At 42.3% G+C, this 24800-nt stretch overlaps 1 protein-coding gene across 11 annotated transcripts in view; it reads left to right on the top strand.

Annotated features, from left to right (window-relative positions):
* Positions 1-19420: 19420 nt before the first annotated feature.
* Positions 19421-24800, top strand: part of SCAPER (S-phase cyclin A associated protein in the ER) — a 492396-nt gene continuing 487016 nt past the window's right edge. For 5 of the 11 annotated variants that reach the window (XM_023552952.2, XM_023552948.2, XM_010593775.3 and 2 more), the window contains exon 1: positions 19421-19496. The gene's annotated coding sequence lies outside the window, so the exon portion shown is untranslated. Of the gene's footprint in view, positions 19497-21220; positions 21637-24800 lie in introns of those variants that run through there. The other 6 variants (XM_064267221.1, XM_064267224.1, XM_064267223.1 and 3 more) reach the window with 4 other exon arrangements.

The following is a 24800-nucleotide window of genomic DNA, read 5'->3' as shown; positions in this document are numbered from 1 at the left end:
TAGTGCACATCTAGAAGTTTATGAAATTAGAAGAGCCAAGGTAGGTTGGATCATGCATTCCTCACATCAAACTCATATTTTAGCAGCTATAGCTTTCACCTCTGATACTTTATTCTGCCTACATTCATTACTGAGATGGTGACTACCGGCTCAAAACCTTTGTCAGTATGTCAAGGCTGACACCATTAGGTTATAAACTCCGCACGGAACCAAGATGGGCATAGGATTAACATCAGGTTATATAGGTCCCAATCAAGAAAACATAAAACACTTTAAGTCTTAAAACCAGAGGGATTTTAATTCAGGAAATTGCTTATAGCAGTTGATGGAAGAGCTGAGAAGGCAAATAGATAGTGTCGTGGATTGAATTGTGTCCCCCAAAATATGGGTCAACTTGGTTAGGCCAAATTGTGTGGTTGTCCTCCATTTTGTGATTGTAGTTTTATATTAAAGAGGATTATGGTGGGATTGTAACACCCTTACTAAGGTCACATCCCTGATCCAATGTAAAGGGAGTTTCCTGGGGGTGTGGCCTGCACCACCTTTTATCTTACAAGAGATAAAAGGAAAGGGAAGCAAGCAGAGACTTGGGGACCTCATATCACCAAGAAAGAAGCACCGGGAGCAGAGCATGTCCTTTAGATACAGGGTTCCCTTGCCGAGAAGCTCCTAGTCTAGGGGAGGATTGATGAGAAAGACCTTCCCCCAGAGCCGAAAGAGAGAGAAAGCCTTTCCCTGGAGCTGATGCCCTGAATTTGGACTTTTAGCCAATGTTACTGTGAGAAAATAAACTTCTCTTTGTTAAAGCCATCCACTTGTGGTATTTCTGTTACAGCAGCACTAGATGACCAAGACAGATGGCAGGACAAACCACAGATTAGTAACATCAGACAGCTACTACCACTTCTAACGTTGGAGGGATAAGGGAGGAGTAGTGTTGCCAGAGCCTGAGTTGGCACTGTCTGAGAACTAGAACCATAGTAGGGAGCTTGGCTCATGAAGGAAGGGACTGTTTGGTGAGAGCTGGAGACGTGGAGGAAACATGACCACTATTGGAGAAGAAGAAAGAGTAAGAGAAATACCCTGATTGTCCCCTTCTTCATCTTCTAGTATTCTACCAGGGCCTCCCATTGGCCAAACCTACCTGGAAGCCATTTGTCAAGGAATCCTGGGAAATGTAGTTCTCTGAGATTCAGAGGTGAGCAGGGAATGGATCCAAGAGTAAACAGGCAAATAAGTGGCATAAATATTCAGAACATTTACCTCCTATACTACAATAATTTCATGCTTCTGCCTAACAGAATGCAACTATCCTTCACACAAATGAAGGTGGCTTTATCATCTTCTCAGCTAGGGTGAGATCAGTCATCATTGCCATCTTAAAGTCCATGATCTCTAGGAAATTTGCAGTCTTTCCTCACCAGGCCATGGATCCTCTTGGTCTGGTGACATATAAATTAAATGGTAAACCTATATACCAGTGATCTTCTTCATAAAAAATAGTAGGGGAAAGGGACTATGGTTGATATTAATATACATTTACACAAAACAAAAATATGCATAGCTATTATAGTCACTTCTGTAACTGGTCATAAGGCCACAGTTGATATTTATCACGTTCTTCTTTCCTGCTCATTCCATGTTCCTCTCGTCCTTGCTCAACACTTCGGCTGGTTGTGGTCCTTTACCTTGGCAGTGACTCAAACCTTCATTCCTGAAGGATTTCAGTCCTTAGTGGTCTTATTGGGGATGGAGAAGCTCTACTGGTACAGTGGTTAATAGCTCGGCTGCTAACCAAAATGTCGGCAGTTTGAATCCACCAGCTGCTCCTTAGAAACCCTATGGGGCAGTTCTACTCTGTCTTGTAGGGATGCTATGAGTTGAAATTGACTCAATGGCAACAGGTTTGATTTCAGTCTTTTTTTTTTTGGTATTGGAGATGGACGAACAAAGTGAGATCCCAATGATTCCTCTGAGTTTCAGATATGGCCCTCCCTGCCTTCATTGTGCAGCACAACCCAAATTTCCCTTGTTATTGTATTGTAACTCCTTCCCTGGGTGTTGGTTCAATGTCAAGAGGGCCCCAAAATAGCCAGGTAGCAGTTTTAATTTCTTATTCATTGGAACCATCATTGTGTGCCCAGATGAAAGCGTATCTCTCTTGGGAACTATGGTAGATGTGGTTGGTGCCTTGTTCTGTATGCCTTCAGCCCACCTGAGTTCACCTACAGCTACACTAGAGAGTTTCTTGCACCATGAAAGTTTTCTCCCTTCTCTCTTCTCTTCCTGTGAGCTTTCTCTGGCACTACAAAAGCTAGCTTTGCCAAAGACAAGTGAGAAATATGACAGAGTTAATGCCCTTTGGGATTGGAGTTGGTAGATACGTGCCTAGCCTTTCTGTCCTCCAAGAGGACTATTCTGAGGCTTGTTCCATATTGTTTCTCAGGGATTCTTCGTGAGACTGAGCTTCAGTTTCCCACTGTGGTCACTTGCTTATCAACACATAATTTATTGGCTTTTCTTCCTTCTCTGATTCACTTTTCTCACTTTTCCGCTTTTGCTTCCTGGAATCACCTCCTAGATACACTACGTGCACCCAAGACCTTGTCTTAGATAAGAACCCAAACTGAGACAGGAACCAAGACCTTTAAACCAGAGAGCCTAAGATTATGGAGAAGGGAAACTGAATTTTGTAGGTGGGTCATTAGGTGACCAGGGCTAATACCTCTTGTTTCAGGAACATGGGAGTTTTGGCTATAAGAGAAACAGCACCATCTGTTGGTCATAGCTTCAAAGAATATTCTTCATTTGTAGGACAGCACTTAATCTCATGTTGTCTCACAGATGGTGCTGTAATTATGACTTCAGTAGAAAATTCCACCAATATTCCAGGGCAGTTGCTCCTTGAAGATGGCATGTGATAAGACCAGTGAATTCCAAGTACATCAGCTCATGTCTCTTGTTGTAAAATGAGATCCTTGGTGAGAACCAACCATGTGTAGGATACCATGATGATGAATCTTGTAATCCTGACATTCCATAAATTCACAGATGGTGATTTGGATAGGAAAAGTAAAAAAAAAAAAAAAAAGTGTCTTCTCCAGGGAAGACAAATATCTGCCCCTCCATGGAAGGGGTCAAACGTAATTAATATGCTCCCAGTGTCCCCAAGGAATGGTGCCATATCAGGGGCTCATTGTTGACCTGCTGTTGGCCAGCTGAGCTTTCTGCCTGGGAGAGAGAAGTCCATGTAGTCCAGCCTTCATCCCTGCTTCCATGACCACTAGTACATGGGCCCACTAAAAAAAAGGATTGGGGTAGTTGAATAAAGAAGTTGACCAACGTCAATAGAATGAGTCATCTTGTTCATCTGATTATTCAGAGTTTCTTATTTAGTGGATATCCTTTGACATTCACCTGGGACATAAAAATGCTCATATGTAGATTTTGAGGTGTCTATCCATATACCTCTTCCCCAGATTTCTTTACCAATATTCCAGTATTATGCTTCTCAAGTCTTTGATCAACAGGCAAAAGCAGTAGCCACTACCCCTGAGTCAGAGTTGATTTGTACCTCAGACCATCTCTCCTTCAAGGTAAAGTGGACATCCAGATGTACTGCTCAAAACTCTCCCCACTGGGTGGATTGCCTTTCGTCATTTTCTTTCAGGGTCACTGCTGAATGGAATGATAATATCACAGCAAACTGTTTCAGCTGGTGCCAAATATTGTACAGACCCATCACTAAATCAGGCCTATGTTTTTTTCTTCTCCCACCAAATGGTATGAGATGATAACTCATGAGGCTCTAGAGTCTGAACCATCTACCCATCAACTTACTTGTGTCCTCCTGACTTGCTCAAGCCTAATCTTTTATATGCCACTTTCGATGATGGATTGTTGCTATGCTTGCCCAATCTTGTAGCATGTGGTTAGTTCATGATGGTCAGCTCAGATCACATAGTCCTTCTGATGTTTTCAAGATCCAGTCTCTACCAGAATCCAATACAAGCCAGGTGTTCTTTCAGCAGAAGAGGGCATGGCTCACCTAAATCACAATAAAAAAAAAAAAAACAAAAACAGAAGAAGGCATAGCTTTGTGTAAAAACCCCTGGGGTTCTGTGTTTTGAATCTCCCATTGAGGCCTGCTAGGGGTTTCATCACACCCTTCCTTGCCACAGATACTTCTGGATTATTAAGCTTGAGTAGCAAGGTAGCTTCCATGGCAGTCTAGACCTGCTGTAGAGCCTTTTCTTTTTCTGGGCACACTCAAATATTGTACTTTTACAGATTTCTCAGTAAATGGGTCAGAGAAGTACATGCAAACATGGTATATGTTTCCTTGAAAACCCAAAGGAACTATTAAAATGGCATGGTGGGGGCGTCTGACTGCCTCTAATTCACAAGAAGGAAGGAGAATCAAGATCAGCAGCCCAAGGCTGATTCCTGTTAGGCAGAGGTCAGTCATGCCTCCGCCCTCCAACCTTTTTACCAGTTCTGACACTAACCGTCCCTCCCATGTACTCTGTACTTCTCTGTTGAGTTCAATAATTCATTGCAATGGCCACACAGAACTCACAGACAATACCCATGATTATGGTGTTTATTAGGGAAGTAGCAGGTTGCAATTCAGGTTCAGAAACACTCAGGATACAGTTTTTTGATCAGGACAGCCTCCTAGCTGTGCCTGCAGGTACAATTCTTTCTGGTCCCTTGGCCTCTGCCCTGCTCAGGCAAGTGTGTCAAAGCTCTTTGAGCTCTAGCACCCCACTCCACCAGGAAGCCTTCTGTCCAAAGGAGCTCAGCTCTAGCTCCATAGGTCAGCAAACCCAGTTCCATCAAGTGCCTGGAGGCACTGTACTCCTCCAGCAAGCCTCCTGACCGAAGAAACTCAGCTTTCTCATTCCATAGGCTGGGAAGTCCACTGTGCTGTCTCCTGCTGGTCTCCTACCGGTCTCCTGCCTCTGCTGCTGTGGTTTTTCTGTCTCTGCTTTCTCACCATCTTCAGTGTTATAGCTCTCCCTCCATCTCCTGATTCCAGGCGCTTCTCAGTGCAGGGATTCTGGGTCCATAGGATGTGCCGCACTCCTGACTTTTCTTTCTTGGTGGTAGTGAGGCCCTCTCTTCCCCTCTCTGGGATGGCTCATTTTAAGCCTAGTGGGATGGCAAAACTGACCGCTACCCTTAATAGGGTTCCATACACCTTATTTGCATGGTCTCACTGCCACAAGCGTGCCATGCACCTTAGTTACATTATTAGCAAGCTATGCAATCCCCTTGGTGGATCACAAGCACCTCATCTGCATAGTCCCATCCAGTCATTTGGAGGGAGTTACAAAGACTATGGCTAGAATGGCCATATTAAGTAACTCACTGCACCACAGGGACCTACTAAGATTGTGCCTTTCTGAGTGTTAGTATACTCAAGTGCAGAACCTTGTCTTTCACTACGAGGCAGGGCTTCTCAACCTCGGCACTACTGATATTTTGGGCCGGATAATTCTTGGTTGTGGAGAACTGGCGTGTGTATCTCAAGATATTTAACAGCATCCTTGACCTCTACCCACTAGAGGTCAGTAGCAACCAACTTCGCCACTCCAAGTTGTGATAACCACAAATATCTCCAGACATTGTTAGATGTCCCCAAGGGAGCAAAATAGCCTCTGGTTGGGAACCACTGCTATATGGGGATATGTCAGCTTCCCTTTCACTGAATTTTTTGTGAGACTCTGGCATAAAAAAAAAATACATGCGTCTTACTAATGCATCTAGAATATTTTCTACTACCTATTCACCAAACAAATCAGCATGATGTTAGTGATATAGTGGATCAGAGTGATATTCTATGGGATGTACAGTTGATCAAGGTCCCTGTGGACTACACTGTGACACAGAATTTCAGAGGTGACATGGCCCTGAATTAAGACTGTAAAGGTATATTTCTGTTTCTGACAGGTGGAAATTTCCTGTTTCCAATTTTCCTTGCTAACTGATATGTGGGAAAAATGATTTGTCAGGTCAATAGCTGCATGCTAGATGCCAGGATTGTGTTGATTTGTTCCAGCAAAGATGTTATGTCTGGATCAGAAGCTGCAAGTGGAGCAGTTTGGCCATTAGTCAAACACAGGAATTAAACATGGACTTGCTGAGAATCATCACTCCTGCCTCTATCAGATCTTTGTTGGTGGCACTAATCTCTGTCGCCCATACATCTGTCAGTTTGTTGTACCTTGAGTATATCCCACCTGAATTTAGAGACCATCTCAAGAATAGATTTGACGCATTGAACACTAAAGACTGATGATCAGACAAATTGTGAAATGACATCAAGGACATCATGCATGACTAAAGCAAGAGGTCATTAAAAAGACAGGAGATAAAGGAAAGACCTAAACTGATGTCAGAAGAGACTCAAACTTGTTCTTGAGTGTTGAGCAGCTAAAGCAAAAGGAAAAAAATGAAGTAAAAGAGCTGAACAGAAGATTTCAAAGGGCAGCTCGAGGAGACAAAGTATTAATGATGACATGTGCAAAGGGCTGGAGATAGAAAACCAAAAGGAAAGAAGAACACGCCCAGCATTTCTCAAGCTGAAAGAATCGAAGTGAAAATTCAAGCCTCGCATTGCGATACTGAAGGATTCTACGGGGCAAATATTAAATGATGCAGGAAGTATCAAAAGAAGATGGAAGGAATACACAAAGTCACTGTACCAAAAAGAATTGGTCAACATTCAACCATTTCAGGAGGTAGCATATGATCAGGAACTGATGGCACTGAAGGAAGAAATCCAAGCTACACTGAAGACATTGGCGAAAAACAAGGCTCCAGGAATTGACAGAATACCAATTGAGATGTTTCAACAAACAGATGCAGTGCTATAAATGCTCACTTGTCTATGCCAAAAAATTTGGAAGACAGCTACCTTGCCAACTGACTGAAAGAGATCCATATTTATGCCTATTCCCAAGAAAGGTGATCCAACCGAATGTGGAAATTATAGAACAATATCATTGATATCACACTCAACCAAAATTTTGCTGAAGACCGTTCAAAAGTGGCAGCAGCAGCATATTGACAGGGAACTACCAGAAATTCAAGCCAGATTTAGAAGAGGATGTGGAACCAGGGATATCATTGCTGATGTCAAATGGATCCTGGCTGAAAGCAGAGAATACTAGAAAGATGTTTACCTGTGTTTTATTGACTATGCTAAGGCATTCGACTGTGTGGATCATAACAAATTATGGATAACTTTGCGAAGAAGGGGAATTCCAGAACACTTAATTGTGCTCATGAGGAACCTTTACATAGATCAACAGACAGCTGTTCGGACAGAACAAGGGGATACTGCATGGTTTAAAGTCAGGAAAGGTGTGTATCAGGGTTATATCCTTTCACCATACCTATTCAAACTGTATGCTGAGCAAATAATATAAGAAGCTGGACAATATGAGAAAAAATGGGGCATCAGGATTGAAGGAAGACTTATTAACAATCTGTGTTATGCAGATGACACAATCTTGCTCGCTGAAAGTGAAGAGGACTTGAAGCACCTACTGATGAAAATCAAAGACCACAGCCTTCAGTATGGATTACACCTCAACATAAAGAAGACAAAAATCCTGACAACTGGACCAATAAGCAACATCATGATAAACAGAGAAAAGGTTGAGGTTGCCAAGGATTTCGTTTTACTTGGATCCACAATCAACACCCACGGAAGCAGCAGTCAAGAAATCAAAAGATGCATTGAGTTGGGGAAGTCTGCTGCAAAAGACCTCTTTAAAGTGTTGAAAAGCAAAGATGCCATCTTGAAGACTAAGGTGCACCTGACCTAAGGCATGGTGTTTTCAATTGCCTCATATGCGTGGAAAAGCTGGGTAATGAATCAGGAAGATGGAAGAAGGATTGACGCCTTTTAATTGTGGTGTTGGCGAAGAATATCGAATATACCATGGACTGCCAAAAGAACAAACAAATCTTCTTTGAAGAAGTACAACCAGGATGTTCCTTAGAAGCAAGGATGGGAAGACTACATCTCACACACTTTGGACGTGTTATCAGGAGGGATCAGTCCCTGGAGAAGGACATCATATTTGGTAAAATAGATGGTCAGCGAAAAAGAGGAAGACCCTCAATGAAATGGATTGACACAGTGGCTGCAACAATGGACTTAAGCATAGCAACAATTGTCAGGATTAAGCAGGACCGGGCAGTGTTTTGTTCTATTGTGGCTAGGGTTACTATGAGTTGGAACCGACTTGATTGCACCTAACAAAAACAACAACAATCTCTGTAGGTCCCACATGGATGTGGTATTTCTTCTGGTTTACTATTTTTTTAGGAGGGGCAGTTCCAGGGGCTTCCACTTGGCTCTTCCTATCATAATAGCCCTCATTTGATGGGTCAAGGAACTGGTGTAGGGATTCTGTTTGTTGCCAGGTATGTATGGGTAAATAACCTCAAGGTGGGTTACAGAATCTGTTGAGCCCTCTGTGTGATGAAGTTAAGTACAAATTTCATTTGTCTCATGACCATCTAAAGACCTGTCTATTTAGGGATTCTCAAGGATTAGCATAAACTCAGAGCCATGTCTAATAATCTCCCAAAAGTTGGCGTATATCCCTTTCCTCAGTGCCTACTCACCCTGTTAATAGCCACAGATTATTTTGGGAAAGACTTGGAAAAATATTTTGTAGTATATAGTTGTAACAGTGTTGCATTGTCCTTCTTCAAGAGGACCCAGTCCCTTTTTCAATCACTGGGCCCTGGGTATGTGAAGTAATTTAGGTCTGGGAACTAGGTGAGTGGCTATGACTTTTCTTTTGCGGTAATTCAAGTATCTGTTCATTAGACCTATAGTTTTCCCAGTTGCATATATCAAGTAACACTTTAGCAGGCTGTCCATCTATTTCATTCCTAGGCACTCTGTCATCAGTGAGCACCCCCATGGATCCCTGAAGGTCAAAGTAGTCTTCTTGCCATTCTACCCCTGCTGCCTATTGTGGTAATTGTACTCCCTTGACTCTAATGGTTAAGTATTGACACCTGGCCTCTGCCATTCCAGTATCCCGGCCAAACCAAAAACCAAAGAAGTTGCTGTCAAGTTGATTCCGACTCATGGTGACCCCTATGAGGGTCACCCCGCACTGTAGGGTTTTCAATTTTTGTGATCTTTCAAAGAAGTAGATCACAGGGTCTTCTGAGATGCTTCTGGGTGGATTCAAATAGCCAACCTTTCAGTTAGTAGCCTAACTGCTACCACCTGGGGACTCCTCCAGGCTCCCAACATTCTCACTGATTTATCAGAAAACCCATTTCAATCAGCCTAGAAAGGATAGCTATCACAGAGCTTTCAATGATTTTATGCTTCTCTCACTCATGTTTTCTCCATGGCTTAGGGCCCTCTGGGGCCCTTTCAGGAAACATAGTCAGGAGAAGGGTGAGCAGGTTACACATACTAAATCCACTCCAACATTCTCAGTGCCTTGATCCTTTTGTATATGACTCTTTGGATTAACCCTTTGGTATAAGAATCTTTGGATCCCTTCTTCCACATTATGAAAGAGAAATTCTGGCATCTCAGCTTCTTTGAACGTAGATAACTATTGAATCCTAGTTTCTGTCAACCAACCAATCATTAGAATTCTGCTTAGCTGCTCGATTTAGCAGATGAAAATCAGAATCTCCAGTAAGTACACCTGTATTGTAAATTTAGCCTGATCCATCATTACAGTTTATCTTTCCTGATCTCACACCCTTAGAATCTACTCCCAGATGTGTTTCCCAGGATACTGCTGATGTAAATGAACAAGATATTGCAATTGTTTTGGCATATAATTTTTTTTTTTTCCTGGAATAGGCCTTGTGATTCTTTCCTGGTCTACTGGATTTGACTTTAGAAATAGGCCTGGAGATAATGAGGAATGGTTTTGGGGAAAATAGACATCCCTTTGCAAAGCAACTGTTGCATACAGGATCATTATATAATTTTTAAGCAAGGGAAGGTTAACCTCGGTACAAGAGGAGGCATTGGCAAGGGAGGTTCAGGGATATTTAGAGTCTTGTCTGAAGTCACCTTGAACGTCTCCACCCTAAGTCTCAGGGCCCTACTGCTTTCCAACTGGTGTCCTAACCTTAAACACAAGTGATTTGGAGAGGCTACGAATTCCATTTGCGTTATAATCCTGCAATTTGCTCAAGTAAATTTAGTTCTAATCCTCAATCATAGTCTGTCCTTCCAAAACCAAATCTGTTGTTGTACAGTCAATTCCAACTCATAGCGACACTATAGGACAGAGTAGAACTGCCCCATAGGGTATCTAAGGAGCAGCTGGTGGATATGAACTGCCGACCTTTTGGCTAGCATCCAAACTCTTAACTACTCTGCCACAAGGGCTAAGAAATAAGAGATTAGAGATACCTTGGGCTACTGTAGAAACTTTACGGTTCTCTGACCATGTTTTCAGATGAGAGTTTAAAGATCTGAGATTAAACGTTTTTTTCCTCTAAACCCTCTAATGCTTCTGAAGCTGTCAGAATTATCATTACTACTACATTGTAGAGTACAGCAGCTCTGAAATTTCCAATTTACTTGCCTTCGACTGGTACTTCATTTCAAGTAAACACAGATACTACTTTTAGGAATTATAGCACCATTGCCTGCCATGAACTACTAGCATTCCATTTTCCTGCCACCTGCCAGGAGGTCATCACTACATTCAAGCTAAACAAGTGAGCAAATTAATCCTCAGGTACAAGGGAAAGAGATGTTGTTACCAGAATGCCAAAGCCAAGGCTGTCAGGCAGAATCTAGAACCATGGCAGGAGCTGCACCATGGGAACTGGAGCCATGGAGGAGATACAGCAACTACTGGATACGGCCTGGGCGGGAGCAAGAGAAGAAAAATCACTAGCATCTTTCATTGGCTGAATCTACACAGAAACCATGTGACAAAGGGATGTAATTCCCTGAAATTCAGAGCGGAAAAGAACAAGGAATGGACATGAGAGCTGACAGGCAAATGACCAGCACAGGTTAATCTTCCAACACCTCCATTTCACGCAAATGTCAGGTATTACTGCATTTTCTCAGAACTGACTCAACAGCAGTGGGATTGGTTTTTGGTTTTTGGAATCACATCTTTTGGGGCCCTGATGGGAGAGTGGTTAAGAGTTTGACTGTTAACCAAAAGGTCAGCAGTTTGAATCCACCAGCTGCTCCTTGGAAAACCTATGGGGCAGTTCTATTCTGTCCTATAGGGTCTCTATAAGTTGGAATTGACTCAAAGGCAATGGGTTTGGTTTTTTTTTGTTTTAATCACTTCTTTTATCCTCCACCTCTGAGCCTTTGTTAAACTACTGCTCCTCCTAGACAGCCCCTCGCTTTGTTCTTTGTATATCTGAAACTGGTATTTATCAATGCATCTTGACTGCACTTATGATCAATTTCACACTGCAGCAGTTTATAAAAATCCTTAATTTCTTCATCTTTGGTTGGTGTGTAAATTTGAATAACAGTTGTCTTAACTGGTCTTCCTTGTAGACATATGAATATTATCCTATCACTTACAGTGTTAGAAACAGAGAAGAAGGATGTTGTTGGAAAATATAGCATTGGTGATAAAAACAATTCCAGAGACCGCATGATAGAATTTGTCAAGACTAATGATTTATTTACTAACATACCTTGTTTTCAACAACACAAATGACGACTATACACATGGACCTCATCAGATGGAATACAAAGGAATCAAGTTGGCTACATCTTTGTATAGAGATGGTGGAGAAGCTCAGTATCAGTCAGGACCGACTGTGGAACAGACCATCAATTGCTCATATGCAAGTTCAAGTTGAAGCTGAAGACAATTAAAACAAGTCCATGAGAGCCGAAGTATGAACTTGAATATATCCTACCTGAATTTAAAGACCACCTCAAGAACAAATTTGATGCACTGAACACTGACAACTGAAGACCAGACGAGTTGTGGGATGACAATAAGGACATCATACATGAAGAAGCAAAAGTTCATTGAAAAGACGGAAAGAAAGAAACTACCAAAATGATCAGAAGAGGTTCCGAAACTTGCTCTTGAGCACAGAGTAGCTAAAGCAAATGGAAGAAATGATGAAGTAAAAGAGCTGAACAAAACTTTCAAAGTGTGGCTCAAGAAGACAAAGTAAAGTATTATAAGTGAAATGTGCAAAGACCTGGAGTTAGAAAACCAAAAAGGAAGACTACATTCAGCATTTCTCAAGCTGAAAGAGCTGAAGAAAAAATTCAAGCCTTGCGTTGCAATACTGAAAGATTCTATAGGCAAAAAATTGAATGGTTCAGGAAGTATCAGAAGAAAATGGGAGGAATACACAGAGTCACTGTACCAAAAATAATTCATCAGTTTTAACCACTTCAGGAGGGAGCATATGATCAAGAACCAACGGTACTGAAGGAAGACGTCAAAGCTGCGCTGAAGGCACTGGCAATAAATAAGGCTTCAGGAATTGATGGAACACCAGTTGAGATGCTTCAATGAACGAATGTAATGCTGAAAGCATTCACTGATCAGTGCCAAGACATTTGGCAGAGAGCTATCTGGCCAACTGACTGGAGGAGATTCATATTCAAGGCCATTTCAAAGAAAGATGATCCAGCAGAGTGTGGAAATTATCTAACAATATTAATATCACATAGAAGCAAAATTTTGTTGAATTAAAAAATGACTACAGCCATGCATCGACAGGGAACTGCCAGAAATTTAAGCCAGATTCAGAAGAGGATACAAAATGAGGGTTATCATGGCTGTAGTCATGGACCTTGGTTAAATGCAGAGAATATCAGAAAGACGTTTACCTGTGTTTTATTGACTATGCAAAGGCATTCAACTGTGTGGATTCTAACAAATTATGGACAACATTGCGAAGAATGGGAATTCCAGAACGCTTAATTGTGCTCATATGGAACTTGTACATAGATCAAGAAGCAGTCATTCAAACAGAAAAAGGGGACACTGTGTAGTTTAAAAGGAGCCCTTGTGGTGCAGTGGTTAAAGTGCTCAGCTACTAACCGAAATGTTGGTGATTTGAACCTACCAGCCACTGCTCAGGAGAAAGATGTGGCACTCTGCTTCTTTACAGATTTACAGCCTTGAAAACCTTATGGGGGCAGTTCTACACTGTCTTATAGGGTTGCTATGAGTCAGAATCAACTGCAATGGGTTCAGGATTTTGGCGTGTAGTTTAAAATTGGAAAATGTGTGAGGCAGGGTTATATCTTTTCACCTTACTTATTCAATCTGTTTGCTGAACAAATAATCTGAGAAGCTGGAATATGTGAAGAAGACCATCGCGTCAGGATTAGAGGAAGACTCATTAACAGCCTCCGACATGCAGATGACAAACCTTGCTTGCCCAAATTGAAGATGATTGGAAGCACTTACCGATGAAGATAAAAAACCGCAGCTTTCAGTATGGATTACACCTAAACATAAAGAAAACAAAAATCCTCACAACTGGACCAAAAAGCAACATCATGGTAAAGGGAGAAAATACTGATGTTGTCAAGGACTTTATTTTACTTGGATCCACAATCAATGCCCAGCCAAGCAGCATTCAGGAAATCAAACAACGTATCGCATTGAGCAAATCTGCTGCAAAAGATCTCCTTAAAATCTTAAAAAGCAAAGATGTCACTTTGATGACTAAGGTGCGCTTGACCCAAGCCACGGTATTTTCAATCACTTTATATGCATATGAAACGGGTACCATAAAAAAGGGAGACCGAAGAAGAATTGATGCATTTGAATTGTGGTGTTGGCAAAGAATATCAAATATATCATGGACTGCTAGAAGAACGAACAAATCTGTCTTGGAAGAAGTACAGACAGAATGCTCCTTCGAAACAAGGATGGCAAGACTTCATCTCACATGCTTTGGACACGTCATCTGGAGGGACCAGTCCTTGGAGAAGGACATCATGCTTGGTAAAGTAGAGGGTCAGCGAAAAAGAGGAAGACCTTCGAGGAGATGGATTGACACAGTGGCTGCATCAATGGGCTCAAATATTACAATGATTGTAAGGATGGCGCAGGACCAGACAATATTTCCTCCTGTTATACGTAGGGTCACTCTGAGTCTGAGATGACTTAACAGTGCCTAACAACAACAACAACATATCTAAAACCAGTCTTTATTTATGTATTTAAAATTTTTTTATTTTTTGTGGTTAGGGATATACAGAGCAAAACACACACCAATTCAATAGTTTCTACACGTACAATTCAGTGACACTGATTACATTCTTCAAGTTGTGTAACCATTCTCACATTCCTTTTCTGAGCTTTCCTCCCCAATTAACATAAATTCATTGACCCCTAAGGCTCCTATCTAATCTTTAGAGTTGCTGTTGTCAATTTGATCCTATATAGATCCTAAAAGAGCCTAATGCCCAAGGCAGACATTTTTAACAAGTTAAGCTAAACTATTGTTTGGTTTTAAGAAGACTTCAGGGGATATTTTTGGTTTAAGGCTCAAATCTTATTTCAGGGCAGTAGTTTTGGGGGTACATCCAGGAATTCTGGAGTCTATGAGTATTTGAAGTTCTGTTCTGCATTTCCCCCCTGCATTTCTCCCCTTTTGATCAGAATTCTTCTATAGAATCTTTGATCAAAATGTTCAGTAATGGTAGCTAGGTACCGTCCAGTTCTTCTGGTCACATGGCAACGGAGGCAGTTGTTCATGTAGACAATTAGCCACACATTCCTTTTCCTCCTCTTATTCCTGACTCTTCTTCCTCTGTTGTTCCATGCAGATAGAGACCAATTGTGGTGCCTTGGATAGCTGCTTGCAAACTTTTAAGGCCCCAGAATTATGCAATGTACTAGGTAAAACAGAAGCAGTAAACACATTATTAGGCCAATTAGCTGGGACATCCCATGAAACCATGACCCTTATAGTCTTTATTTTTTAAATTCTGATAAAATTCCGTATGTGCTATTGTCTTTTCTAAATCTGGGAGTTGGATCAACTCGACGGCAACTGGTTTAATTTTTGTTTTGTTTCCTAAATCTATCCAAACTAAAGTCCTCTCTAACCTCTAAACTTCTGAAGTGTTAATTTACACGATAAACCCTTTTTGGGGTCCCTAACTTTTACTATGTGGCAGGTACTGTGTTAAGCATTGAGGATAGGCACTAGACATTCTTTGCCCTCAGAACTAATAATGGGAGTGGGTGGTGATGATGGAAGGACCTGCGTTCATAAATAATTACAATACAGCATGATTCTACTGAGCAGGCCAAGGTTCAGCATTTCTGTCACCCATACCTTCCATGGGACATGTCTCCACGCATAGGCAGCCTTATTTTTGTATCATGTGAACAATATCCCCATGTCATCCAGCTGCTGAACACTGTTACCACAGCTGACTGGGCTAGGGCTGGGCATCTGAATCAAGGGCAGCCAATCCATGGAATGTCTGATAACTTACCACAGTGTTTGATTGAATCAAGCTCCCTTTCTTGGAAATATGACATAGGTATCTCTCGAATGGTACTGTTTGATAGAACCTTCTGTGATAATGTTGTTAGGTGCTGTTGAGTTGATTTTCAACTTATAGTGATCCCATGTGACAGAATAGAACTGCCCCCATGGAGGTTTCTTGGCTATAATCTTTATGGGCACAGGCTGCCAGGTCTTTCTCCAGTGGAGCTGCTGGATGGGTTTGAACCACCAACCTTTTAGTTAGCCGAGCGCTTAACTATAGCGCCACTAGGGCTCCTTCTGTGATGATAAAGCCAAAAATAAAACCAAACTTGTTGCCACCAGGTCGAGTCCAACTCAGAGACCTTATAGGACATAGTAGAACTGCCTCATAAAGTTTCCAAGGAGTAGATGGTGGATTCTAACGCTGACCTTTTGGTTACCAGCCGAACTCTTAACCACTGCACCACCTGGGTTCCTCTGTGATGATAGAACTGTTATAAATCTGTGCTGCCTGCTATAGCGGTCACTAGCCATATGTGGCTGCTGAGTACTTGTAATTTGGCTAGTACAACTGAGGAACTAAATTTAAACTGTAATTTTAATTACTTTAAATTTTAAATAGCCACACAAGGCCAGTAGGCGTTTGCTAGATGGAAAAGTGGAGCAGAGGCATTCTGGATGGACTAGTGTGTTGGAAATCAAGAGGAGGGAAAGGACAGGACAGCCGAAGGAAACGGGGCAGTTATCTATTAGTACCTACCTCATATGCTTTTTTGTAAGATTAGATGACAAAATAAACATAGCTGGTACAGTTTGAGCTCTTACTATGTGCTAAGCTGCTCTGTTTTCTAAAAATTAACTCATTTAATACTCACAAAAATTTGATGAAGTACATCTTATTGCTCCATTTTAGAGATGAGAAAAATGGAGCTTAGAGGGATTTCATAATTTGCTCAAGATCACACGGTTACCTGACTCCAAAGTCAGAGTCTTAACTGCTGTAGGATACTGCTTTTCTATACTTCTATTGCATATAATTCCTTTATATGGATTAAATATAACCCAAGTAATGTGCTTTAGCACAATGGCTGCCACATAGTAAATGCTCAATAAAAGTTAACTGCTGTTAGCTGTTATTATAACATAATGATTCAAAGAAGCACTTTGGAGTCAAATGGACCTGGGTTCAAATCCTGCCTCTAACCCTTCCTAGCTCCTAGCTCCAGGACAAGTAAATCCAGGATCTTTGTTAATTTATAAAATGTGGATGCATTATCAAGTTTTCAGGATTGTTGTCAGACAAAATGAGATCATATCTATATAAATTGTCTTGAACACAGGAAATAGGCAAAAAGAGCCATTATTATTTTCCCAGTAATAAGCAACCACTTGGGCAAAGGCCTACTGCTAACCAAAGGTTGGTGGTTCAAAACCACCAGCAGCTCTGTGGGAGGAAGATGTGGCAGTCTGCTTCTGTAGAGATTTATAGCCTCGGAAACCCCAATAGGTCACTGTGAGTCAGAATCAACTCGACAGCAGTGATTTTATTTTTGCAACCATTAGGAGCCCTGGTGGAGCAGTGGTTAAGAGGCTCAGCTGCTAACCAAAAGGTTGGCAGTTCGAATCCATCAGCTGTACCTTGGAAATCCTACGGGACAGTTCTGCTCTGTCCTATAGGGTTGGTATGAGTTAGAATTGACTTAACTGCAATGATTTTTGTTTGTTTTTTGGGCAAAGGCCTAGAGTAGGGAGAAAGAGACAGAGCGAGAGAAGTAAATTCCAGGCCCTGAAAATATTTTGATTTGATTGGAGCAGAGGGTGGTTGAGGAAATGGCCTAGAAATGAGGCTGGAGGGGTCAACATGCCTGATCTCAAAACCCTGTTGGCCATCTCAAGAAGACTGGAGGGCTAGTAGAGCCAGTCACACAGCACATAGGACAAACATATCCTTTAGGACAGTCTAGGTTATACTGCAGCAACATGTTCCCAAGCTTCTCAGTGGCTTACAAAAACCCATGCTACGTATCTGTTGGGGACCAGATGTGGTTCTGCTCTATGCCATCTTCACTCTTTTTTGACATGTCGTTTTTCAGAGGTTCAAGTATGGTTGTTGTTGTGTGCCACTGAGTCGATTAATAGTGACCCTATATGACAGAGTAGAAGCACCCCTTAGGGCTTCCTAGGCTGTAATGTTTAGGGGAGCATATTTCCAGGTCTTTTCTCCCCAGGAGCGGCTGGTGGGTTTGAACTACCAGCCTTTGAATTAGCAGCTGAGTAATTAACCATTGCGCCATCAGGGCTCCTCAGATGATGTCTAGTAAGCAGTTAGTTATATAAACCTGGAGCTCAGGAGAAGGAATCTAGGCTGGAGATATACATTGGCAAATCAAGAACACAGATGCTAACTAAAGTTATGTAAAGGGAAGCGATCACTCAGAGGCAGTGTGTCCAGTAGGATAAGAAAGGGCTTGCACCCATCCTTGAGGGACACCAACATTTAAGGAATGGGAACAGTAAGAGGAACCTTTAAAAGAAATGGAGAGGGATTGGCTAGAGACAGAAGAGGAAGATCAGGAAAGTGGGGAAAAAGAATGCTTCCAGAAAGGACTGTCAACTCAGGCAGAGAAATTAAGTTAGGTCATGATGATAAGTGTCCTCTGGATCTGCAGTAGAGAGATTCCTAGTAACTGTGGAAAGTAGGAATGGTTTCCATGGAGTGGTGAGGACAGAAACCAGAGTAGTTGAGGAAGTGGAGATAATTGGAGAAATGTAGCTGCAAAGGGCAGAAAGAAAAAGAGAGCAGAGGTAGAAATGAGTTCTGGGGAGTTAGGTGAGAGATTTTAAGACAGAAAAGACTTGAGGTTGTTTAAATGCTTATGGAAATGAGACAGATATAGGAGAGGGGATAGTTGATAAGAGGAATAAAGTCCTGACTAACTTTTATGAAATTATAATATGTTCTCTACTTCACCCCCCTTATCCTACTCCTTTTGTTTTCTGTACGTATCATATAATTGATATATGTTTACTACTTTTTATGTCTCCACTCTGCTCTCAGAATGCAGGGACTTTTGTCTATTTTCTCCATTTATTGATTCCAAGCATCTAGAATAGCATCTGACACATGGTAGGTGCTCAGTAAACATTTATTGAATAAATGAACAAAAGAGAAAAACTTTTAAGAAGGCAGGAAGGAAGAAGATCCAGAACACAGCCAACAATATGGTCCTTGCCCTCTGAGCGCTTATATTCATTCTGATTGTGAGGTAAACTTCTTTGGATTCTAGGAATTTCTGCCTATTACGGGTAACGAGGAAGAGAAAGGTAAAGCGTCTGAATTTTCCACCTGATGTTCAATATAAATTGATGGAAAATACTTGGAGTCTCTGCCACTCCTTTGGTAATTACGGTCTGCGTTCAATCTCTTCTATTTTGCTCACAATAAATAAACTGTTTATTTCATCATGTGTTTACCTTTGAAGTAGTTTAAAAATATTTTTAGGTCTTTGTAGTTTGAGTCATAGTTAGCTCTCCAAGCCTGCACACAAGAAGGGCGGAATAAAGCTTTACAGCGGAGGGTAAAGGGTGCTTTTGCGAACGGGCTTTTTTGAAGCACTTTTTTTACTTATACAGATGGTTGGAAGGCGGGCCTCTAGGTCCTTAATCTGTGGGACTGACTGTAGTGACCAAGCGGGCAGAGGGAAGGGACTGAATCTCAGCGGAGACCGCGGGACGAAACTCGGCGGTGCTAGCCCAACCTAGTAAACGGAACAGCTATCCGCGGGCAGCCGCGCGCGACAACGAACGCAAACCCACGCCCCAGACTCCCGCCTAGGCAGCCCGTCGGCGCGAACCGCGCTGCGCCTGCGCGGGCGGCCGGGAGCCAGGGCGGCGCGGCTGAGGCTGGGAGTCACGTGCTACGGCGGAGAGCCGCCCCGCCCCTCGGAGCCGCCCCGCCCCGCCCCTTTCCCGGCGGGACGCTCGGAGCTGCCCCGAACTGCGCAGGGAGGCCGAAGGTGAGTGTCCGCGCGGGGCGCGCGTTGCGCAGACCCGGGCGGGCCTGGGTCGGGGCGCGGGTTCGGCTGCCTGCGTCGCGGGGGCCAGGGTGACAAAATGGCGGCGGGGTACGCCCTTCCACCACCCCCCCTCACCTGGCCGTGTGGACGGTGGGGGAGCCGGGATCGTTGCTGGGGGAGGGGAGCTGCGGCCGCGCGGGAGGGCACGGGGGTCGGTGAGGGAGGCCCAGGGTCCGGGCTGGGCAGGCTCCCGGCCTGGCCTGGAGGGCAGCTGACGGCCTTGCGGGCTCAGCGGGGGTGTGAGGGGCGTGAGACCCCGGCGCCCCCACGGAGGCCGAGGGATGCACGGGGGGCTGCCTCGCAGGGAGCGGCCGGGACAGCGCGTGTCGAGGTTTCTGGAATGTCAGGGGAGCCTCCCTGTCAGCCCGTCATTTGACAGGTGATCGCCATCGTTATCTCATTCTCAGCTGGGTTTACCGTGCTTTCCGTGCATGGTCTCAGCTTTGCCCGAGAACAAATGTGTAAACTGAGTCCTGGAGGGGTGAAGAGCTCCACCAGGGCCCCACAGCTGGGAGTAGCAGGACTAGCCTTCTGCCTCCGTAGTGCTCTTTTCGCGGCACTTCATTCATGCCTTCTCCGCACACATTTTCCAGCGGCATTCACGCACAGGCTGGAGTAGGGAACAGGCTGCCGTGAGTGATGGGGTTGTTAGAAAGCAAGCAGAAAATCGGTCCTTGGGCCAGCACCTGCTGCTGCTGTCGAGTAGCTTCCGTTGAGGTGGGACCCTTTGCCCGAGAGCAGCTTCTTGTTGCTGCTACAGTACCCCTCATTCAATTCGTGCCTAGTTATTGTCATGAAAATAATCATTCAGTAGTTTTCTTACTGAATAAGTAGTAATTATTTATATGTTCAGTTTGTTGATTTCACCAGCATTAACTATTTCATCTTCAATCTGTGAGGTAAAAGGGTAAGATAGGCATTATGCCCATAATAAGGTTAGGGAAAGTGAGGCTCAGAGAGGTTATTATTTGCCCCGGATCACTGGCTGGTGAGCGGTCATCAGGGACTAAGCTCCTGACCTAAGGTTGGTAGTCTGACTACTGTTTCCCACTCTTACCTATCTCCTCAGTTAATTATGGCTTTTCCTCAAAATGCGTTGGGTGCAGATTGATATGTACCACTTATTGAAATGATTTGAATAATAGCCACTAAGTAATATTTTTAGTTAATTGAAGGGTCAGTTTTTAATATGATTTGAAAAGTTGTGTTTGTGGGATGTGTGGTATCCCACATATTGGTACTATGACTGCTTTGAAGATTGACCTGAATTTGAATCCCAGTTCCACCACTTGTCCTTTGAGAAATTACTTAGTTTTTCTGTGCCTTGGTTTCCTCATCTGCAAATTAGATATAATATCCACCTGATAAATTTGTTGAAAACAATAGATGAGTGTAAAGCATTTTGAACTGCTCCTGGTTCACAGTAAAACCAAAACCTGTTGCTGTTGAGTCAATTCTGACTCATACTGATCCTATAGGACAGAGTAGAACTGCCCCATAGGGTTTCCAAGGAGTGGCTGGTAGATTTGAACTGCTGACCTTTTGGTTTGCAGCCAAGCTCTTAACCACAGTGCCACCAGGGCTCTGGTCTTTCTCTCTCTTTTTTTTTTTTTCCTTAACCACGGTGCCACCAGAGCTCTGGTCCATAGTAGGCCCTCAACAAATGCTGTTTCTTTCCATCTTTCCCCCATCTCCTTGAGGTACGTTTTTATTTTCTATGATTGATCACGTAGTGGTTTAAGTCAAACAACCTTGGTAGCATAATCAGTGTTACTATACAAAAGTGTTTATAAATAAAATGTTTTCATGACTGGAAACATAGATTTTATAATATTTTGCCCTTAGGGCTTCATGGGGATTTAAGAGTCACTGTAAGATTGATTTGATATTGAGACTTTAATACCTTCATTTAACTACAGGCATGTTTTAAAGATAAACAAGATGAAGGGGCTTGTGATTCTCTCTTTCACCTTCAGACCTTACCACAACTCAACCTATTTTTGAAGAAGCAGAAATTCTCTGGGAATCACGTGTGGTGGTGTTATTTAGTGGAAAGTTGAACAGAATTCTCTCTGATGGTGTAAGTAAGCTGATAACCCATTCTGAAATTGGCAGTTCTGACATTTGTAGAAGTAAAAGCTGCAGTTGGCTAGTGTAACAAAAATTAAAACAAATCATTAATAAAAATGTGTCCTTATATGTGGCATTTGAAAACTTTTTAATATGAAAAATTTCAGAACATGCGAAAGTAGAGAGTAGGAGAAAATGGCATAATGGACTGTTAAGAGTCAGTCTCTCTATTTCAGTAAGTGCCTACACATAGACAAATCTTGTCAGTAAAGGCTTACTCTCCACACAAATTGTTTTGAGGAAAATATCAAGCATCATGTCATTTCATTAGTAAAGATATCAATATGTGTTAGACCTGCTTTTGTTATAGTATTGGGAAAGAGAGGTAGTTTTTGTATTTTCAGTGGGGCATTCCAGGTTCGTGGGAGAGAATAAATGCTTCTTGCTTGATATATTTATGGCACTATAGATAGGAGGGATCAGAATTGAAAACATCACTAAGCAACTTGCAGCTATAAAATATCTGTATTGTGTGTCAGAACACTTGTTTTTTACCATGATACATTTACTTTCTACCTAGCAGGTATGTGAAAATTTTTGGAGTATGCCTACAATAACATTAAGTACCAGGCTTGGAAAGGCAAATACTCAGATTTTCCTAAACTTCAGAAAAGGCAAAAACCTGGGTTATAGATACTGTGAATATGGGAGAGGAACTGGGGTTGTATATTCCAGTTTTTCTACAATTTATTGGCAAACATGAGAACAATTCATAGATGTACTGTCCTACCATCAGCTGAGTGCAAAAGCCAAACCTGTTGCCATCAGGTCAGTTCCGACTCAGCGACTCTGTAGGACAGAGTAGAATTGCCCCATAGGATTTCCAAGGCTGTAAATCTTTACAGAAGCAGATTGCCACATCCTTCTCCCTTGGAGCCGCAAGTGGGTTTGAACGGCTGACCTTTTACTTAGCAGCTGAGCGCTCACCCTCTGCAGCATTTTGCTACTAGCAGGCTTCTCACTTTGGGCCTGCTTGCACTTTCAGAACATGTGTACCCAAACTTGGATAAAGGGAAAGAGAGAGAGGCCTCTCCTGGCACTTGAGCTAATCTTCACATTCCCATTTCTGGGACTCTTAGGTGCCTCCACAGACATCCTGGGACCACAGGGCAGGGTAAGACAAGCGAGAATTCAGTTCATCACAGGCAGCAGCCTGTTCAGAAACTTTGGGCCCAGGCAGTCCTAGTATTCATTTCCTCATTTTTTTTTGTGCTCTGTTTTCTTCTTGGCCTTTATTTTGCTCTAGCCCAGAGTTTTCCAGCTTTCATCTATTTGAGTACCAAATTGACTTGACGGGAGGCAATTAGCAATATCACTATTTTGGAATATATATATATGTTATATTAACTGATTTTTCATTTATGATAATGTCAAAATTACCTTTAAATGAAAAGGTGTTTCTATTTAAAGAAAAATATTTTATAAATAATGATATGCATGGTACTTAGTTATAGCAAATATAACAATAGTGACTCAGTGGTTGAGATTTTGGAAATTTTGGATTAGAATATAGCCTTTTCTTAGAGAACAGCTTTATTGAGATATATTTCACATATCATAAAATTCACTCACTGAAAGCATACCATTCAGGGCGTTTGTATTGTTTTGAACGTATATAACAAACAGTTGCCGTTCCAAGCCTTTTTACTTGTACAGTTGGTGACATTAATTAGGTTCCTTGTGTCGTGCGACCATCATCACTATCTGTTTCCAAGTTTTCCGTTGCCATTAATAGAAACTCACCGCCCCCTAGGCAGTGACTCCCTTCTTTCCCTCCCTCCCGCCCCTGGTAACCACTAATAAACTTTGGTCTCTTTACATTTGCCAGTCCTAGATATTTCATATAATTGGGGTTAGTGGTTTGTGTAGTCACAGAGTTGTGAATCAACACCATCTAATTTTAGAACATTTTTCAACACCTCAGAAGAAATCCTCATACCTATTAAGCAGTCAGTCCCCATTCCTGGTCTCCCACTCCTCTCCCCAGCCCCCAAACCAAAACCAAAGCAGTTACCCAGGAGTCAGTTCCAACTCACGGCAATTCCATGTGTGCAGAGTAGAACCGCACCCCAGAGGGTTTTGAATGCTGTGACGCTTTGTAATCAGGTCACCAGGCCATTCTTCAAAGGCACCTCAGGGTAAGTTTGAACCTCCAATCCTTCAGTTAGTAGGTGAGTGCTTAAGCATTTACACCACCCAGGGACTCCTTCCCCAGCTCCAGGCAACCACTAATCTATTTTCTCTCTCTCTGGATTTGCCTGTTCTGAACATTTCACATCAGTGTAATCAGACAATTTCTGGTCTTTTGTGCCTGGTTTCTTTCATAATGTTTTTAAGGTTCATCCATGTTACAGCCTGTATCAGTACCTCATTCCCTTTTATGGTGAAATAATATTCCATTGATGGACATTTGGATTGTTTCTGCTTTTTGGCTATTGTGAATAATGCTGCTATGAACCCTTATGTACAAGTTTTAGTGTGGACATATGTTTTCATTTTTCATGGGTTATTTACCTAGGAGTAGAATTTCTGGGTTATATGGTAATTCTATGTTTAACTTTTTTTTTAATATAATTTTATTTTGTTGTTATTGTTGAGAATATACACAGCAAAACAAACACCATTTCAACAGTTTATACATGTACCATTTGATGACATTGATTACTTTCTTTGAGTTGTACAACCATTCTCACTCTTTTTTTAAAAAATTGTATTTTAGATGAGGGTTTACAGAGCAAATTAGTTTCTCATTGAACGACTGATACACATTATTTTGTGACATTGGTTGCCACCCCTATGACATGTCGACATTCTCCCTTTCTCGACCTTGGGTTCATGGTTTCCAGCTTTTCTTTCCCCTCCTTCTTGTCCTTGCCCCTGGGCTGATGTGCCCATTTAGTCCCGTTTTTTATATGCCTGTCTAATCTTTGGCTGAAGGGTAAATTTCAGGAATTTCTTCAGTACTGAGTTAAAAGCGAAGTCCAGTGACTGTACTGTCTGGGTTTCTCCAGTCTGTCAGACCAGTAAGTCTGGTCTTTTTTTTTTTTTGTGTGTGTGTGAGTTAGAAATTTGCTCTGTGTTTTTTTCCAGCTCTGTCCGGGATCCTCTTTTGTG

Source organism: Loxodonta africana, chromosome 13, assembly GCF_030014295.1.
Source record: "Loxodonta africana isolate mLoxAfr1 chromosome 13, mLoxAfr1.hap2, whole genome shotgun sequence".
In the NCBI taxonomy this organism is placed as follows: Eukaryota; Metazoa; Chordata; class Mammalia; order Proboscidea; family Elephantidae; genus Loxodonta; species Loxodonta africana.
Note: the sequence above shows the minus strand (reverse complement) of the source record. Positions and strands in the feature narration are given on the sequence as shown.